The 18,206-nt window shown below is 38.9% G+C and overlaps 1 protein-coding gene across 2 annotated transcripts in view; it reads left to right on the plus strand.

Moving 5' to 3' along the window:
* The first annotated feature begins 4,408 nt into the window (after positions 1-4,408).
* fstl4 (follistatin-like 4) overlaps positions 4,409-18,206 on the plus strand; it is an 822,703-nt gene continuing 808,905 nt past the window's right edge. For both annotated transcript variants that reach the window (XM_039774631.1, XM_039774632.1), the window contains exon 1: positions 4,409-4,648. The gene's annotated coding sequence lies outside the window, so the exon portion shown is untranslated. The remainder of the gene's footprint in view (positions 4,649-18,206) is intronic.

Consider the following 18,206-nt stretch of genomic DNA (forward strand, 5'->3'; position numbering starts at 1 on the left):
CCAGGTTATTTTGCACCAAGCTTATTAATGTGCCAACCGAATGTTCAGTAGCTAACCTGTGTGGCCCTTATGATCTGGGCAGTTGGCAAATGCCTAATTCGCCTTAATGGTGGCGCTGGCCCTGATTCTGTATGAAAAGATCATAAAAATGAAAATATGGTAAACTATAGGTTAAGATCATGGGAGAAAGTCTAGTTTCACATCCACAGAAAATAAATCTTAGTGGCCATGAAAGAGAGAGTGTAAGGAAATGTTAAAGTCAAAGCTAATGTGACCAGACAGGTACCTGGTCATCCACTCTGTGGACATTCTGGAATGCTACATGATGTAGCTTAGGCTCATGATTTTGGTCAAATAATACAATAGTCTGACAATGGATCTGTCACTGGTTGTGCCATTTTCTGCCAATGCCACTGAAATAATTGGATTTCTTGGATTGGATTGGATTTCTTCTTCTTCTTCTTTCGTCTGCTCCCGTTAGTGGATTATCTTAGTTAGAATCCTAACTGGGAAAAGAAAATCCAAACACATTTCTCCAGTTTTGATGTCACTACACTGGTTGCCTGTGTCATTCAGGATTGACTTTAAAATACTGCTTATGCTTTATAAAGCCTTAAATAATTGCGCTCCATCTTATATATCGGAATGCCTGACACGTTATATTCCAAATCATAACCTTAGATCTTCAAATGAGTGTCTCCTTACAATTCCAAAAGCTAAACTTAAAAAAAGTGGTGAGGCGGCCTTCTGCTGTTATGCACCTAAAATCTGGAATAGCCTGCCAATAGGAATTCGCCAGGCTGATACAGTAGAGCACTTTAAAACACTGCTGAAACCACATTACTTTAACATGGCCTTCTCATAACTTCACTTTAACTTAATACTGATACTCTGTATGTTCAATTCATCACAATAACTATTCATAGTGGCTCTAAAATCCGTACTGACCCCAACTCTCTTCTGTTTCTTTTTCCGGTTTCTTTGTGGTGGCGGCCTGTGCCACCACCACCTACTCAAAGCATCATGATGCACCAACATTGATGGACTGAAAGCCAGAAGTCTACGTGACCATCATCATCAGGTCCTTCCATGAAAACCCTAAATACAAAGAGGACTGTTTGACTTATGTTAGGTAGACTGCCCAGAGGGGACTGGGCGGTCTCGTGGTCTGGAACCCCTACAGATTTTATTTTTTTTCTCCAGCTTTTGGAGTTTTTTGTTTTTCTGTCCACCCTGGCCATCGGACCTTACTTATTCTATGTTAATTAATGTTGACTTATGTTTATTTTTTATTGTGTCTTCTATTTTTCTATTCATTTTATAAAGCACTTTGAGCTACATTTTTTTGTATGAATATGTGCTATATAAATAAATGTTGATTGATTGATTGATCTTCTTCCATATCTTCCTGTCTTCCGCATCTTGCTCTGTTACACCCATTACCTGCATGTCCTCCCTCACCACATCCCTAAACATTCTCGTAGGCCTTCCTCTTTTTCTCTTCCCTGGCAGCTCTATCCTTAGCATCATTCTCCCAATATACCCAGCATCTCTCCTCTGCACATGTCCAAACCAACACAATCTTGCCTCTCTGACTTTCTCCCAACTGTCCAACCTGAGCTGACCTTCTGATGTTCTCATTTCTAATTCTATCCATCCTCATCACACCCAATGCAAATCTAAGCATCTTTAACATCTCCAGCTCTGTCTCCTGCTTTCTGGTCAGTGCCGCCGTCTCCAACCCATATAACATAGCTGGTCTCACTACCGTCCTGTAGACCTTCCCTTTCACTCTTGCTGATACCCATCTGTCACAAATTACTCCTGACACTCTTCTCCACCCATTCCACCCTGCCTGCACTCTCCTCTTCATCTCTCTTCCACGATCCCCATTACTCTGTATTGTTGATCCCAAGTATTTAAACAAATCCATCTTTGCCAATTCTACTCCCTGCATCCTCACCATTCTTCAGACCTCCCTCTCATTTACACACATGTATTATGTCTTGTTCCTACTGACCTTCATTCCTCTCCTCTCTAAATATTAGTAATGTTAAGTAAAATGTGTTTGCTGCACTTGTGTTCTGTGTCTGTCTGTGGGTTTGGGCAGCAGGAGCACCCTCTGTAGGTCCCACAATTCACATGCATATCAGGACAAAAACCAAACCATGAAGTCCAAGAAACTCTAAGTAGACCTCTGTGATCAAATTGTGGTGAGGCACAGATCAGGGCAAAGGAATAAAATAATTTCTAAAGCTTTGAGAAAAGTATTCTCAATATTTGTGAAATGGAAGGTGTTTGGAACCACCAGGACTCTTCCTAGAGATGGCCATCCAAGAAGAGCCTGGTCACGAGAGTAGAGTTTGAGAAGTCCTCTGCTGAGGTGGGAGAACCTGTCAAAAGGACAACCATGTCTGCAGCACTACATCGGTCAAATGGAAGACAATCTTAACTAAAAGATATATGACAGCACACTTGGACTCTGAGAGCACAAAGATAAAGATTCTCTAGTCTGACGAGACAAAAATGTAACTTTTTGGCAGAACTCCAAGCACTATGTCTAACAAAAAACAGTCACTGCTCATCAGCTGCCTAATACGATTCCAACAGTGAAGCATGCTGGTGGCAGCATCACACAATGGGGTGTAGGGAGAGGGAGACTGGGTCAGAATTTAGGGAAGGATTCATGCAGCCAAATTTATAGAGGTCCTTGAGGAATACCTGCTCCAGAGTGAACGCAGCCTCTGATTGGAGCGATGGTTCACCTTTCAGCACGACAATGATCCAAAGCATACAGCCAAGATGAAGCTAGAGTGGCTTTGTGACAAGTCTCTGACTGTCCTTGAGTGGCCTAGTCAAAGCCCAGACATAAACCCCATAGGATGTCAGTGAAGAGACCTGAAGTTTTCAGATGCTTTACAGAGCTTGAAATGATCTGCCAGGAAGTATGCGATGAATGGCCTAAATCCAGGTGTGCAAAGCTTGTAGAGACTTATCCCAAGAAGACTCAAAGCTAGAACTGCTACCAAAGGGACATCTACAAAATACTTAATTAAGGATCTGACTTCTATGATGGAGATTTCAGTTTTTGATTTTTAATAAATTTGCAGACCTTTCTGAAAACATGTTTTTACTTTGTCTTTGTGGCATGAGTGTGGATCGATGGAAAAATTGGCAAACTGATCAATTTAAAATTAAATCTGCAACACAATAAAATGTGCAGAGAACGAAGAGGTATGAATCCACTGTAATTATATTATGTAATTATATTATGGTCAGTAAAACGTATACAATTCTAAAGACAGTAATAATTTTAAAATCAAATAATTTGTTGTGAGGTACATGCATTTATGCAGTTCACTGTATGTGTATGTGGATGGACATCAGAAAACATTTTGTGTACCTACTACATCTTACTGTAATCGGCAGTGTTGTGAGCCTCTTCAATGAGAAGGAAAAACTGAAGTATTACCATAGCTGACTGCCTCTTTGTAGTGCAGTCGTCACGACGGAACAGTAAGAGACACATAAACAAACAAGGCATCTAAGAAATACATAAATTATTAAATAAAGGACTGCAGTGTACTAATAATGATGTCGAAACTGAACGAAACCTCACTGCAGAACTGTGATGGATTAGTGGGCTCAAAACACGGATGTACTGTGTAAATTTAAAAGATTATAGGCAGGGCAGCCCAGCGGTAAAGGCATCGTACTTGAAACAAGGAGTTTAGTGCTTGAACCCTTGCCTCCATATCGCACTGTGTCCCTAAGTAAAGTGTTCAAACTCTACGTGCTTCAGCGGTTAAGATATCCGAAAAAAAATGTCCACTAACTCGCGATGTGCAATATCAAATAATAGCGTCTTAATTTGGAATAATTCATTAACAGAATGTCTCATGATCTGCTTCACAAAAGTGATACTTTACGATGTTTTAAAAACTGCGCAATTTTAGATGCACTGAAAGGAAATGCAATGCAATGCTGGGTGTATTATAAGTCGTCATTACGGTATTCTTTAACAATTCTAATTTAATGACTTGTGCTGAAGCTAGACTGATAGCCAGTAAATAATTCCGGATAAGCTTTCACAGTAGATGTGCCTCGAATCGACTTTTAAAATCTAATCCTATATTGCATTACTTCATGTATGCTTCAGGGATTTCTCTTTCATGGCCGCTGCTTATTTAACCTTAGCAGTTAAAAAAGACCTTTTCACAATCTCCTTTAGGAAGAGATAAAATCCCGCTATAATTAAAATATCCCGTCTTGTATGCAAAACACGAGGAGAGCCCCGTACACTCACAGGTGTCAGTTATTGGGCGGAATATGCAGATAGTGGTGTGCAACGCGTGACGTCACAACGGGTCTAGCTTCAGCTGCTGAAATAGGACAAGCAAAGCGGCAGCGGAGAGAAACATTGGTAACACTGGTTTGGGTAGCTAAGCTGCCGCCTTGGAGTATGTGAATATATTTTCGCTTTGAAAAGCAATCAAGAAAAAGAGGAAGTTCGATTATCTGAGCGCCTTGCACATCCTGCGTATCTGCACACGGTGTGACAGTGGAAATAGGACTGTCGGGGCGCCTCTTTGAGTGAAGCTGAAAGACAAACATAGTTGGTTTTATTTCTACATCATTGGGATACAAGGTAGGCAATGCTACTTTAGAAAGACCATAATTACTGTGAAGTGTAGCCAGGTTGTTCATCATGTGGGGCTCGTTGTGCCACACAGGAACCCACCAAGTGCTTTACTGTAGATTATTTATTGCTTATTTTAGTTGTGTGGCGACACGTTCACTTGTATCCAAGGGCTCGTGCCGTTTTCGAAGTGCTCTATAGTGTTACATTTATTGCATACATTTTCCCTAATTTGGAGATTTTTATCGGAAGGTGTGGGGGATTGTTTGCCAAAGCCGTATATTAGCACAAGACTTATTCGAAACAAAATGGAACGACAGATAGGTGCTTAAGATGTTGCATCGATTAAACCATAGTCTTCCTACTGCTCTCTCTCTCTCTCCCTCTCTTTCTCTCTCTCTCTCTCTCTCGCTAGCTCGCTCTCTGCCTCCGTTTTCCCTCCCTGTCGCTCTGCTTCCTTTACGATAAGGGGATCGTGATAACATCGGGTATTTAAGTGCTCCGTCCCTTCTTAGACACGCATGCCTGAACGCGCTGTATGTTAACGGCTCCGTGTGTGGGTTTGAGAAGGCACCCCTTGGGGGGTGATTTCGTATAAGACGTTGCTTCTTTCAGTTTTCACGTATGTATAAGTAAGGGGATTCTAGCTGCACAGGTACTGTATTTCGATGCGTATACTACGTGCTTGAAGAAAGCAAATAAGCAGTATCTTGTAAAAGAATACGGCTGGCACGTTGGCGTTTCCAGAACAGCCAGTCTACAACTGCACGTACTGCAATAATATCATCGCGCGACTCATCTGCTCACATTACCGGCACGGAATCTCCGATTTAGTAGTTTGACTTTTTGACAGGGCACGGGGGACAGTTACAAAACAGACGGTAGTCTCGATGCAAATTAGCTCAATTCGTGGCATCCTTCATGTAAAATTAATTGTCAGATCCCCTGGTTATAGGAAAATGCATCCCATAGAGACTACATGATGCGAGAAAGGGGTTCTAAATCCACAGGATTAAACGGTACACTAACCACACAAGACTTCAGTTTCCACGCCAAAGCTGCACTCCGATTTCCAAGTATCAAAGACTTTAACATGTGTGACCTCAGACTTTTCAGCCGTACTCATGGCACGGAATTTCTCGGCTCTCAAGTTGTGGCACTAGCCGCTGGTTTGTTCGGCCATGCAGTCGCGTAGTGCTTGGCAGGAGCGCATGGTTCAGTACGTAAATAAGCATGTCGCGTAAAAGATGCCTCTATATTCTCCGGGACTCATGAACAAGTGCTGGTATTACGTTTAGTACGTGTGCAAATAGAGCGACGCCTTCAAGGGAACATGTAAAGCAATAGTAATAATAATAATGTCATTCCCAAAGTGTGAACGAGTTGTAGCTGTCCACAATATGGTGCTGAACTGCCGGCATTCGCCGTGTGGTTAACGAACGGGTTGCGCGTAACGGAATACTTGTCAGAAATGAAATAATTTGCTTTAGAAAATCTGATAGGCAGTTAACGTTGTAATCAATATCTGTGACTTAAAGCGGAAACAAATACACGTATAACACAGATATATAAATTTAGAATACAGTGCATATCTGGGAGAGTTTTTTTTCCTACTTTGTCATCTGTTTGATGATGAAGTAATTTTTAAGTCAACCAAGACATTTGCATTGCTGATTTAAGAATCATGAACAGCAGGGTTGTGCCTACTCGTTTTGCTTGCAGCATCCTCGTTGGCGCTATATCAAATCGAGAGACCAAAGTAGTAAAATGTGAGTTTGTGTAAAAAAAAATCAGAAGCACTTAAGACAGTTTCGATGATGGGCTTGTCGATTACTCTATTTAATTACACAAAAATAAAAATGTATCCATCCATCCATCCATCCATCTATCCATCCTCTTCCGCTTATCTGAGGTCGGGTCGCGGAGGCAGCAGCTTGAGCCTCGATTTTAAAATAACCGGGGAAACTCCATATCGAGGGAATCGCGACTAAACAGGCAACGTTTTGATTGGTATTAACCACTCTTTTTGAAACAACTGGATAAATGTATCTTTATATTTCTCAGCAGATATTTTTCACTTTGGATACCTAGATGAAACAATCCATCCATCCATTTTCGGAGTATTCATAATCCAGTGTTAGGGTCACAGGAAAACGTCTCTGTTTCGGCATCAGTGCAGAGAGCAAAGAACTACGCCAAACCAAACAGATTAACTCAAAAATATAATATTTAATTGGCCACAGTTATTGAAAAAACGCATTCAAATCTTAGCTGTTCAAGCAGCGCAGTCTTCATAACATTCGAGAAAATGTGAAAAAGTTTTCATTGCCCTGAACAAAAATTATGGCACATATTTTATTAAGATTCTCTTTCAAAAATGCGTTAGTTAAAAGACACGTAGTTCTCGTTCTTATTAGTCTTCGTCTTCATAATCGGTGTTATTCTGTGAAATATCTTGGGTGGATAGTGATCAAATATATTGTGGTCGCTTGCTTTGTTTCACATATGTTTGATACAGAAAAATTTCTGACAATTTATTGTGATTTTATTCTTTAACGGATTCCTAATTCAGCACTAACACACACACTTTCACCCCACATCTGTGTCCATCGTTGCAAATTGTTCACCTGAGGCGTTATTGAATCTTTAACACAATTAACTATGAGGTCCTACTTTCGTGTGCTGTTTATCTGAAAGTGACATATGTTCACATCACAAATTCAGTGTTCTGTATTAATTAGTGTACAACCTCCCGTCAACTTCACTCCTCCTGAATAAAAAAATAACTGATTACTTAAATTATGTCATAACAGACGCCTCAGAAGAGAGACAGTGAGAGGATGATGTTTTGATTTCTTTATATCTGTTTGTTTTTTAGTGCCCACGGCATGACATTACCCATGTTACAAGATATATATAAGATGTTTGATTAATATAAAGGACAATCTCCTGACACTAATTAAAGAAAGTGTATAAATATGTGTATAAATATACTACTTAGTATTTCAATGTGTGTGCATATATAACATATTTAAAGATAGAAAATAATTATTCAATTTAATATTTTAATATTCAGACTTAAAACCTGATCACACTGTATTAAGTCAAATTCATATGAAACACAACCAGTCATAAAAAAGCGATGTGTTTATGTGATGATTAACTGCTCAAGTGGAATTAAACAGCAACTAGAAGTTGCTTAGATGAGGAAGGTGCAAGGGGACTGGGCATTGCCTGTCCGACGACACAAGCGTGGGTTATTAGCTGATAACTCAGGTCTGGTAGGACAGGAGACACTCAAAACTGCCCTGGACATTGAGTCCCAAGGACTCCGATTAAGAAACCCTGGTCTATGTGACTCCAGGAAGGCCTGTATCTTCTCAAATACCATTGAGCATTCTCCAGTTGACTCACTAATGAAAATCTGGAATGAAACTTTAAATCATAACTGTTTCTGGATTTGAATGACAAACTGAGAAACTTTTCTTCAACATAAGCCATTAAAATGGAATAAAATATGCAAATGATGGAATTGTGTAAGAATAGCATAATCAAAACATGTCACTGGAAACAATAGCATAATTCTCAATTCTAATTCATGTTGGATTAATCTGATCAAAATCTATAATTTACTTCAATGAAATGCTTTCAAGTAACTTAATGTTTATGTGTTGAAGCGGAAACAGTGCAGAAATACGGGTCACTGTGAATGTAAATAATTACTGTTGAACAAATGTCCACAATTCAGAAGAGTAAATCATTTACTTAATCTTTTATTAAATCATTGATTTTTTTTTCAGTCCAGCATGAGAAAAGTGCCAATTTTAGTTATTTTCTGGAATAAAAAAAATTTGTTGCTTGCTGGCACCGCAACCACTCTCTCATTTCCATGCACTACTACACCATCTATCTATCTATCTATCTATCTATCTATCTATCTATCTATCTATCTATCTATCTATCTATCTATCTATCTATCTATCTATCTATCTATCTATCTATCTATCTGTGTGCATACATTTATAGTATGCAAAAATTCAACCTGAATGTCTACAATAATCCTACTGTGTGTAAGTGTTTGCATTTCAAGTCATTCATATTTTTACTATAAACACTCTGACATCTTTATGAAGGAAAGTGACATTTTAAAAGTTCTGGTTGTTCTTGTAGTAGAAAAAAAAATTCTTCAGTAAATAATACAAGATCTAGAATTCTAAAATAAATATGCTTTCATTGTTTTTTTTTTTATTATTTTATTTTGAAATTTGCAAAGCAAAATCAAATAAAGCAGTGCATTTCCTGTTTCAGTCCACTAAATTAGTGCCAAAATAATTTGGATAGTTATTGTAATTAGAGCTATTTTTTTTTTTTGGAGTACATCTTTACTATATTTTAATAACACTGTTTTTTAACACACCATAAATGTACAAGAAACACATTACCAAGAGTATACCTGTCTATTTGAAAAGCTGGAAAGAGTAAATCATGTTAAATGAAATGATTAGAAAATTCCATGCAGTGTAAGCCCATTTCTTTCTATTCAGGATTTGTTGTAATTAATTCTCCTTTCAAGAACACTTTCATTCACAAGCTTTATATTGTAAAAGAAAATTAAATAAGTTCACCCATTTTTGCTCTGTCAGCATTTTATTGAGATGGGACAATACTGAGAACCAGCAGACAGCTGAATTCTTGGCCAAATGGTCGGGAAGGTCAAAATTCTGTGAAGGTGCAGCTGAAATTGACTTCAGATTAGTTTTAATCTCATCATTCAGTCACATTCTAAATTAAATTAAAAGAAAAGAAATATATGTAACATGTATCAAAAAGAATAATTCTTGTTTTAAGAAGAAAGGAACTTAATTTACCTTCAAATAGTTAATGTATTGTGTAGGTTAATGATACATTATTTTTATCAAGAGAATTGGAAACCTTTCCATCCGTCCGTATATATATATATATATATATATATATATATATATATATATATATATATATATATATATATATATATATATATATATATATATATATATATATATATACACACATACAGTAGATATTCATTTCCGTGAATTTTTTTGATGTTGACAACACATTCCAGCATGTGGTTAGCATTCATTGCTACCCTGTGGTTGTAACGTGCTCACTGGCTATAGGGTCGGACAACAACTACTGAGGTTCTGAAATTAAAAAAAAAAAAAAAAAACAATCTCAGAACAATACAAATTTTAAAATACAAGTCAAAAAAATAAACATAATAAATTCAGAATGTTTTCTGAACCTTGCAGCACACACTGTAGAAATAATTTTCTTACTCCCTCCATTCTTGCCACAGTTATGATACAATGATTGAGCAAATTGCATATCTAAAATATAAGAAGCAAAACAGTTCTTGATGTTTATATTATGCTGACATTTTTACTTTCCTTGTAGATTAGGGTACACTTAAAAAGTAATGCATCCTTCCTTTTGTAGTGCATACTAAGAGAAATCAACAGAAAGAAGAATTAAAATACTTATTTGTAAGTCAGCTTAACTGTCTTTATACTTAATAGATAAAGCAAGTAAACTGATCTCTTGTTTGTAAATCGATATATCAAGGCCATGATTAAGACATACTTTTCTATGTAAATAGATGCATTGTGGTTAAATTTAAATTGTTTATTGGTGTACTTTAAAATTTGGGAAAATTACTTTAAAATTTGCTGAAATTGTAGAAATTGTGAAAGTAAATACTATAAAGTCTTATATTTACTGTATATACATGTAATGTACTGCATTGAGTGCCAATAATCACCTTTAACTATCTATCTATCTATCTATCTATCTATCTATCTATCTATCTATCTATCTATCTAAAAACACAAAATATAGACCGATGGATATATTATTTTATATTATATTTTATTATTTTATGTTATATTTTATTATGGGGCAGCACGGTGACGCAGTGGGTAGCGCTGCTGCCTCACAGTTAGGAGACCCAGGCTCGCATGTTCTCCCATGGTCTGCGTGGGTTTCCTTCCGGGTACTCCGGTTTCCTCCCACAGTCCAAAGACATGCAGGTTAGGTGCATTGGCGATCCTAAATTGTCCCTAGTGTGTGTGTGTGTGCGCATGCCCTGCGGTGGATTGGTGCCCTGCCTGGGGTTTGTTTTCTGCCTTGTGCCCTGTGTTGGCTGGTTTTGGCTCCAGCAGACCCCGTGACCCTGTAGTTAGGATATGGCGGGTTGGATAATGGATGGATGGATATTTTATTATAGCTTCATATAGATTATTTTATATAGTGCCTTTTCTATCTATCTAGTCCTGAAGGGTAAAGTATTTAAAATACATTTGCTCTAATCTCACAACTCAATGAAGTGTTTACAACACTTAATATAAAAGAGCTGTAGTGTCTCATTCAGATATTATGGCACAGTAATTAAAAGCAAATTAAATGTTTTATTTCTAACCTTCTATAAATAATTGCTCTATTTTGACTCATTTCTTGTTTCAGATCAGGTGAGATTGTTAGAATAGATGCAAAATAGACTTAGAAAGTACTGTGGTAAAAAATACGTACGTATTCCACACACTCTGTACTGTTGGACTGTAAGCACGTATGCTGTTCTCAGTGTTTTTTGGAAGTCAGAGTGGACGGTTTTTGCCTCCAACATTTAAGTGCTAGAGCTGTTTATGACCAGCTAGCCTGCACACTACTACCCCTAAGATGTTTGTTTAAATGAAAATAGTGCCAGATTGTCTAAGACCAGGTCTGCTAACTGCTGCTTTGCAGAGGATCTCCATACTTATCTTACAGATGTGTTTACCTGCACGTTTTTATTTTTAAAACCTTTCAAGGATGGCAATAATACTTCAGTGAACAGGAGCTAACAGAAGTAGGGCGTATCCGTTGAACAAAAGCACAGGCTGGCGCGGCAGATGACTTTGGCCACTCAGCCCAAACTGGTGAGATGTTACTTTCCTGCCCAGTCATTTCTAGGCCAGAGCCTTAGATATTTACTTATACTGTCTGTTTAGTTGCATTTTGTCCAACTTGAAATAAATTCAGAGCAAAAAGATGAAAAAAAAAGTTGTGCATTTCCGAAGCTACATGAATGAGAGTACATTCTGAGTGTCTATTGCAACTCGGCTTATACTTGCGAGATGGAATGTGTTGACATTTATTTACACATAATCCATTTATGTACAGTTGGAACTTTCTGCTGGAATTAGTCACAGATTTAGCAGTGCTCTCCGTTGAGTGGTAGGTCTTAGTTGATTTTTTTCCATGTGGTTTACTGCTTAGTGATGGGTTAGCAACAATTTTCTAAAAAGCTTGTTTGCTGAGGGGGCTTTTTTTTTGTGCCGGTGTTTTCAAATATCATTGACAAATGGCATTTATATGGCGGTGACAGAGGTGACTTCTGTTCCTTAACAGATCCACAGGCCATGGTTTTTACTCAATCCTCAGCTTGTCAGTGCAGACTCTCAATGGCTCTGTGTCATTTTGTATTGGACTAAACCGAATCAGAGGAGGCATAGAATTACTTCATAAAGACAAGAGAGTTTTTATTGTTGGTTTAGAATAAGCCTTTATTTTGTTGTATTTTTTTTCCACATGAGTTTAGGTTTTCTCTAGATAACATCACATTGTACAGACATGCAGGTTAGGGAGTCTAGCGGCTCTAATTGTGTGAGTGATGTTGTTCCGCAGTGGGCTTGGCATCTTGTGCAGTCCTGGTTTCTGTCTTATACCTGATGTGCTATGGCACATTTCATTTAAATCAATTTTACAAATGATATCAAGTGTTTTGCCTTAAATTCTTAACAAAAATTTAATTCTAAATGGTATCATTGATTTTCTTAAATAGGTTGCACAGAAGAGCACTTGCGTTTTGCTCAGGAGCACCACATCTACAGCTACAGTATCTGCCGCTTCCAATGCATTTTTGCTCTTACACTTGCACATGTTTGTCAAGCGATATATTACATTCATTTAAAATGTTAAACCACAGTGTTACATGTATAAATCGAAATGAAAATTAAGTAGGAGGAAGGTTCTTTTTGGCAAGAAGGAAAGGTAAAAGAGAAAACCTGATGAGCACTCTGCCGTGACCCTCCATCCAGACCCCTAATTTAAGTTCTGTACAGAGGATGGCGGTTGTGTCATTTCATGACAAATGCCAAACTAAACAGAAAAAGTTTTTATCCAACTATAAAGGGATGCTTTGTTTGAATATTTTAACAGACTGTTGCATAGATGTCCACCTTTTGAAGATATGTTAAAAAAAAGAAAACAACTAAACAAGTTTTGTGCTAGAATCTGTTTGACCATACTGTATAGTGACGTAGAGGGGCTCTTAAGACACTCAGTCAATGTTAAACATATTTAACTGAGGCCAAAGCCAAAGTGCTTATGTTACCGACCTCAGGACTAGGGGAACCTGGGCCAGGCACAAGCCACTGCTGCTACACGGTATAGCTTCAATGATGTGGTGAAAAGCATAAAAGAAGCAGGCTGCAGTCCCGAGTCTCAGACCATATTTCTGTGTTTTTTTTATTCTCATTTACCCAGAGATATATGAATGCTTCAATCTCTGCATAGATCAACATGACGATCAGTGAAACAATGGTGAAACATTTACTTTGGTTCAACAATAGTATTCTGGTCAGCTTTCAAAAAGTACCTGATTAGAAGCCAATGTCCCTAGAACTGGTTCATTTTTAAAGGAAGTGGGCAGTTCTGTATCATCACATTATGTGTGGATGAGATACTAATCAGGGGTGGCACAGTGGTACAGTGGGTAGCGCTGCTGCCTCACAGTTAGGAGACCCGGGTTCGCTTACCGGGTCCTCCCTGCGTGGAGTTTGCATGTTCTCCCCGTGTCTGCGTGGGTTTCCTCCCACAGTCCAAAGACATGCAGGTTAGGTGCTTTGGCGATTCTAAATTGTCCCTGTGTGTGTGTGTGTGCGCCCTGCGGTGGACTGGCACCCTGTCCAGGGTTTGTTTCCTGCCTTGCGCCCTGGGATTGGCTCCAACAGACCCCCGTGATCCTGTACTTAGGATATAGCGGGTTGGATAATGGATGGATGAAGATACTAATGAAAGCTGTCTGACTATTCAAAGCAGGTGACTCTTTAGCAAGACAGGTAAATATTTATGTTCTGTAGATAGCCATCAACAATAACCTGCAGCATAATGTTCCAGAAATTTTGCCTTTTCAATAAACACTGAATTCTACCCCATTACACTTACACAGATTTACTTTTACAGAAAAGTAGTTATCTACACAACATACACATAAGTCACAAAAAAACATGTTTAAATGAATAGCAAGAGACATTCAAAAAGGTTATGTTAACTGCTCCTATGCAAAGAATTAATAAAAGAAATTGCCAGCGTAGTAAAAATGATGCTAAAAGGAGATATGACCATCTACCAGTGAGAAGAGGGAAGCAGAACTCCATCATTTCTGGAGAAACTAAAGGGAGGAGTACAGGAAGTTAATCAAAGACTTTGTTAAATGGTGCGACTCAAACCACTTACACCTTAACACCAGCAAGACCAAGGAGCTGGTGGTGGATTTTAGGAGGCCCAGGCCCCTCATAGACCCTGTGATCATCTGAGTTGACTTTGTGCAGAGAGTGCAGACCTATAAATATTTGGGAGTGCAGCTAGATGACAAATTAGACTGGACTGCCAATACTAATGCTCTGTGTAAGAAAGGTCAGAGCTGAAAATACTTTCTTCGAAGGTTGGCGTCCTTCAACATCTGCAATAAGATGCTGCAGATGTTCAACCAGATGGTTGTGGCGAGTGCCCTCTTCTACGTGGTGGTGTGCTGGGGAGGCAGCATAAAGATGAAGGATGCCTCATGCCTGGACACACTTGTTAGGAATGCAGGCTCTATTGTAGGAGTAAAGTTGGACAGTTTAACATCTGTAGCAGAGCGACGGGCACTAAGCAAACTCTTGTCAGTCATGAATAATCCACTGCATCCACTGAACAGGATCATCTCCAGGCAGAGGAGTAGCTTCAGTGACAGACTTGTGTCACCATCCTGCTCCACTGACAGACTGAGGAGATCGTTCCTCCCCCACACTATGCGACTCTTCAATTCTACCCGGGGGAGTAAATGCTAACATTACTCAAAGTTATTGTCTGCTTTTACATGCTTTTTTATTACTCTTTAATTTAATATTGTTTTTTTTATCAGTATACTGCTGCTGGATTATGTGAATTTCCCCTTGGGATTAATAAAGTATCTATCTATCTATCTATCTATCTATCTATCTATCTATCTATCTATCTATCTATCTATCTATCTATCTATCTACCTATCTATCTATCTATCATTCAGGGAAAATACGGTCATCCCTGTATGAGCCCATATGGACCATACAGAAATAAAACACTTGCAGTAAAATATGGTCTGGCACATGTATCCAGCAGGGGGCGTTAGCTCCCTCATTGGAATGAGTTCTTTTGTAATTGTGGCGTGTTACATAACCCAAATCTATATAGATATGATATAAAAAGGCAATACCCCTCCTTTAGTGATATGGTTGCAAGAAATCACATAAGAGAAATAACTTAACTTTGTTTAATGACGGCTTACTCTGCATAACAGATGAAGGAAGCCAATGCCAAGAACCCAGTTTTGGAGTGGGGGCCCGATGTGTAGAGTCTACCATTTTCTAAGGATTTTCAGGATTGGATGACGTTATCTTCCATCTGTCCATCAGCTTCAAAGGTGTGCCGGGCAATGTTCCAGGGCTTTATACTCTTTCTTCATGTGCAGGCCCCCACTTAGATAAATCATGCCTTTCCAAACAAGGCAAACGAGGATACAGTTTCATGTTGACTTTGACATTTGAAAATAGTATACAATAGTCCTCAGGCTGACTGCCCATTTCCGAGTTGTCCCTAAATGTCTTGCCTAGCAGTTCTATGTGGTGAACCTCTTGTGCTAAATCTGGCTTGTGTCAGCTGTACACGTGAGTAGAAAAAGGCAGATTTATAAGATATATTTGCACAGAGCACAGTGACATATTAAACTTATACACTTATTACAGCACATTTGTAATGATATTGGAAGTTCCCAAACAACTCTGACATGTCACATTTTAGCCATGGGTGCAGCTTGATCAAAATAGCAGAGGTTTGGAGAGCTGTAAAGAAAAAGAGAGGATCAGTAGCAGTTGGTAATAATGCTGGACACACATTCATTTATGAAACGTAAAAGACTTTGTGCATTATTAACAGCCTAATCACCAGCTCTGCTGAGGGTAACCAAGGCTAAATGAAAAAGTCTTCAACCTGAATTTTATAATCCTGTGACCAATTTGGAATCATTCATACGCAGATGAAGCCAATCGTTCCAAAGGTTAGGAGCCCTGTATTTAAAGGCTTTACCTTGGTCTCCTTGGTTTAAAATCTGCTTCTTGTAACTCTGGACAGTAGCCATAAATGACATCAGTTAAGTAAAGGGAGAGAAGCATTTACTGCTCCATATGTCAGAAAGAGTGTTCACTTGACTGGAAGCCAATGTAGAGACTTAAGGCTAGAAGTTATTATATGGTTTGTGGTCAAGTGAGGAATGACAAGGCCAAGCAATAAATGTTGGGGCACCAACCCGATTGCCCATATTTTATCAAAGGTAAACTTCAAGCAAAACAGGTGCTCTGTGGCACGAAAGTGAAATCGAAACGAGCAAAATAAAGAGTTGTCAGGCTTTGTGATCAGGTTCCCTTCTGCAGTCACAGTGTAGGAGCTCCGTCCTGCGGTGTGTTTTGTTCACAGAGTGACGCCTCCGTCCGGCAACCCTGTGATTTATAGTTGAGGAAAGAAAGGGTGGAGTCAGTTGCCCTCATTGGGTGTCTTCTCGACACTGTGGAGGAGATGGAAGAGGAGGACATGATAAGCACCAGCGTCGCCTCTTATCCCGGAGTGGTATAACGTACCTCAGATGAGCCTGGAGGGAGATCCATTGACACGCAGGCATGACAGGTTATAATTTTTAGTTCTAATAATGATCTTCGTAGAAGCACTTTGAGTTAATTGCTCACTAAAAACAGAACAATTTGAACAGCCTGTTAATAAAACAGCACATTAGTTAATTCTACTTGAAATAAATTTATAAATTAACTCTTCTGTATTCTGCATACTAAAAAACACTTTCAACTTTATTAGACATTATTTAGATGGAAAAGAAAGAACTGGATAATGCAGCAGAGTGAAACGAGTGATTAGTACAAAGGTAACGTCTAAATTTTACGTGGATAACACAAAGCCATAACAATAAGTACAATGACAAATAATTCAGAAGAAAATTGGTAAATTGATAATAGCATAACACCTTTAAAATATTTTTTTTAACATTTGCACATGTTTACCTTTTTAATATACTGTAGATGTTTAGGGGGGTGGCACGGTGGCGCAGTGGTAGCGCTGCTGCCTCGCAGTTAGGAGACCTCGGTCCGCTTTCCGGGTCCTCCCAGCGTGGAGTTTGCATGTTCTCTCCGTATCTGTGGGGGTTTCCTCCTACAGTCCAAAGACATGCAGGTTATTTGCATTGGTGATTCCAAATTGTTTGGTGTGTGTGTGTGTGTGTGTGTGCGTGCGCCCTGCAGCGGGCTGGCGCCCTACCCGAGGTTTGTTTCCTGCTTTGCGCTCTGTGTTGGCTAGGATTGGCTCAGCAGACCCCCGTGACCCTGTAATTAGGATATAGCGGGTTGGATAATGGATGAATGGATGAATGTTTAGGTCAGTAATTTATAGTCAGCTATTACATAAATGCTGTGAAACTAGTACAGTAGAAAAGAGTCATTCCATCCCTCATTTGCTTACATCCTTTGCCAATACTCTTTTTGACTTTCTTCTTCTTCTTCTTATTATTATTATTATTATATCTGTTTATCCTGGCAATTTGCTGGTGGCAGCTGTGGTGTTCGTGTCCTGACCATGGGCCTATTGTTTCACCTAGCACTTTGTGAAGAATGTGAATGGTTCCCATCAGTGCAATCTTCTGTATTTTTTGGGCTATATTGTGTCCTGTCAGCTCCATTAGATTCTTTCGTGGTGATATTAAGAGCCCTGACCACCAAAGGCACAACTCTACTCTTGGTGCCCCACATCCTGCTGATCTTAATTGCTAGATCTTTATATTTACTTTGCTTTTCAGGTACTTTGAGTAAGATTTTGTTGTCATCTGGGACTGATACACTGATCAGCAATCATGGCTTGTCCTTCTTGTGTTGTTCTTCTATATCAGGATGATTAGCTAAAATAGTACAACTGATTTGTGCTGCCATGTTCCACATGATGGTAGTGTCTCTGATGTTGGCAATAGTCTCTGGAATGTGCTGGGTCCATTTCTCAGATACTTTTCCACCTACTGCACTACCAATTAACCAGTGCAGGCAGCTGGCAACAATTTTTTTGTCTGGTTTATGCATTCAGTTAAAGACAGCATTGTACCTGCAGCGATGATGGCTGATCATCTCCTCATCATTGCTGCACATTCTGCAGTTGCTCTCAGCCTGGTGTGTATATTTGTGTGACCAATGGCAGATATTAC

Source organism: Polypterus senegalus, chromosome 13 (assembly GCF_016835505.1).
Source record: "Polypterus senegalus isolate Bchr_013 chromosome 13, ASM1683550v1, whole genome shotgun sequence".
Classification (NCBI taxonomy): Eukaryota; Metazoa; Chordata; class Cladistia; order Polypteriformes; family Polypteridae; genus Polypterus; species Polypterus senegalus.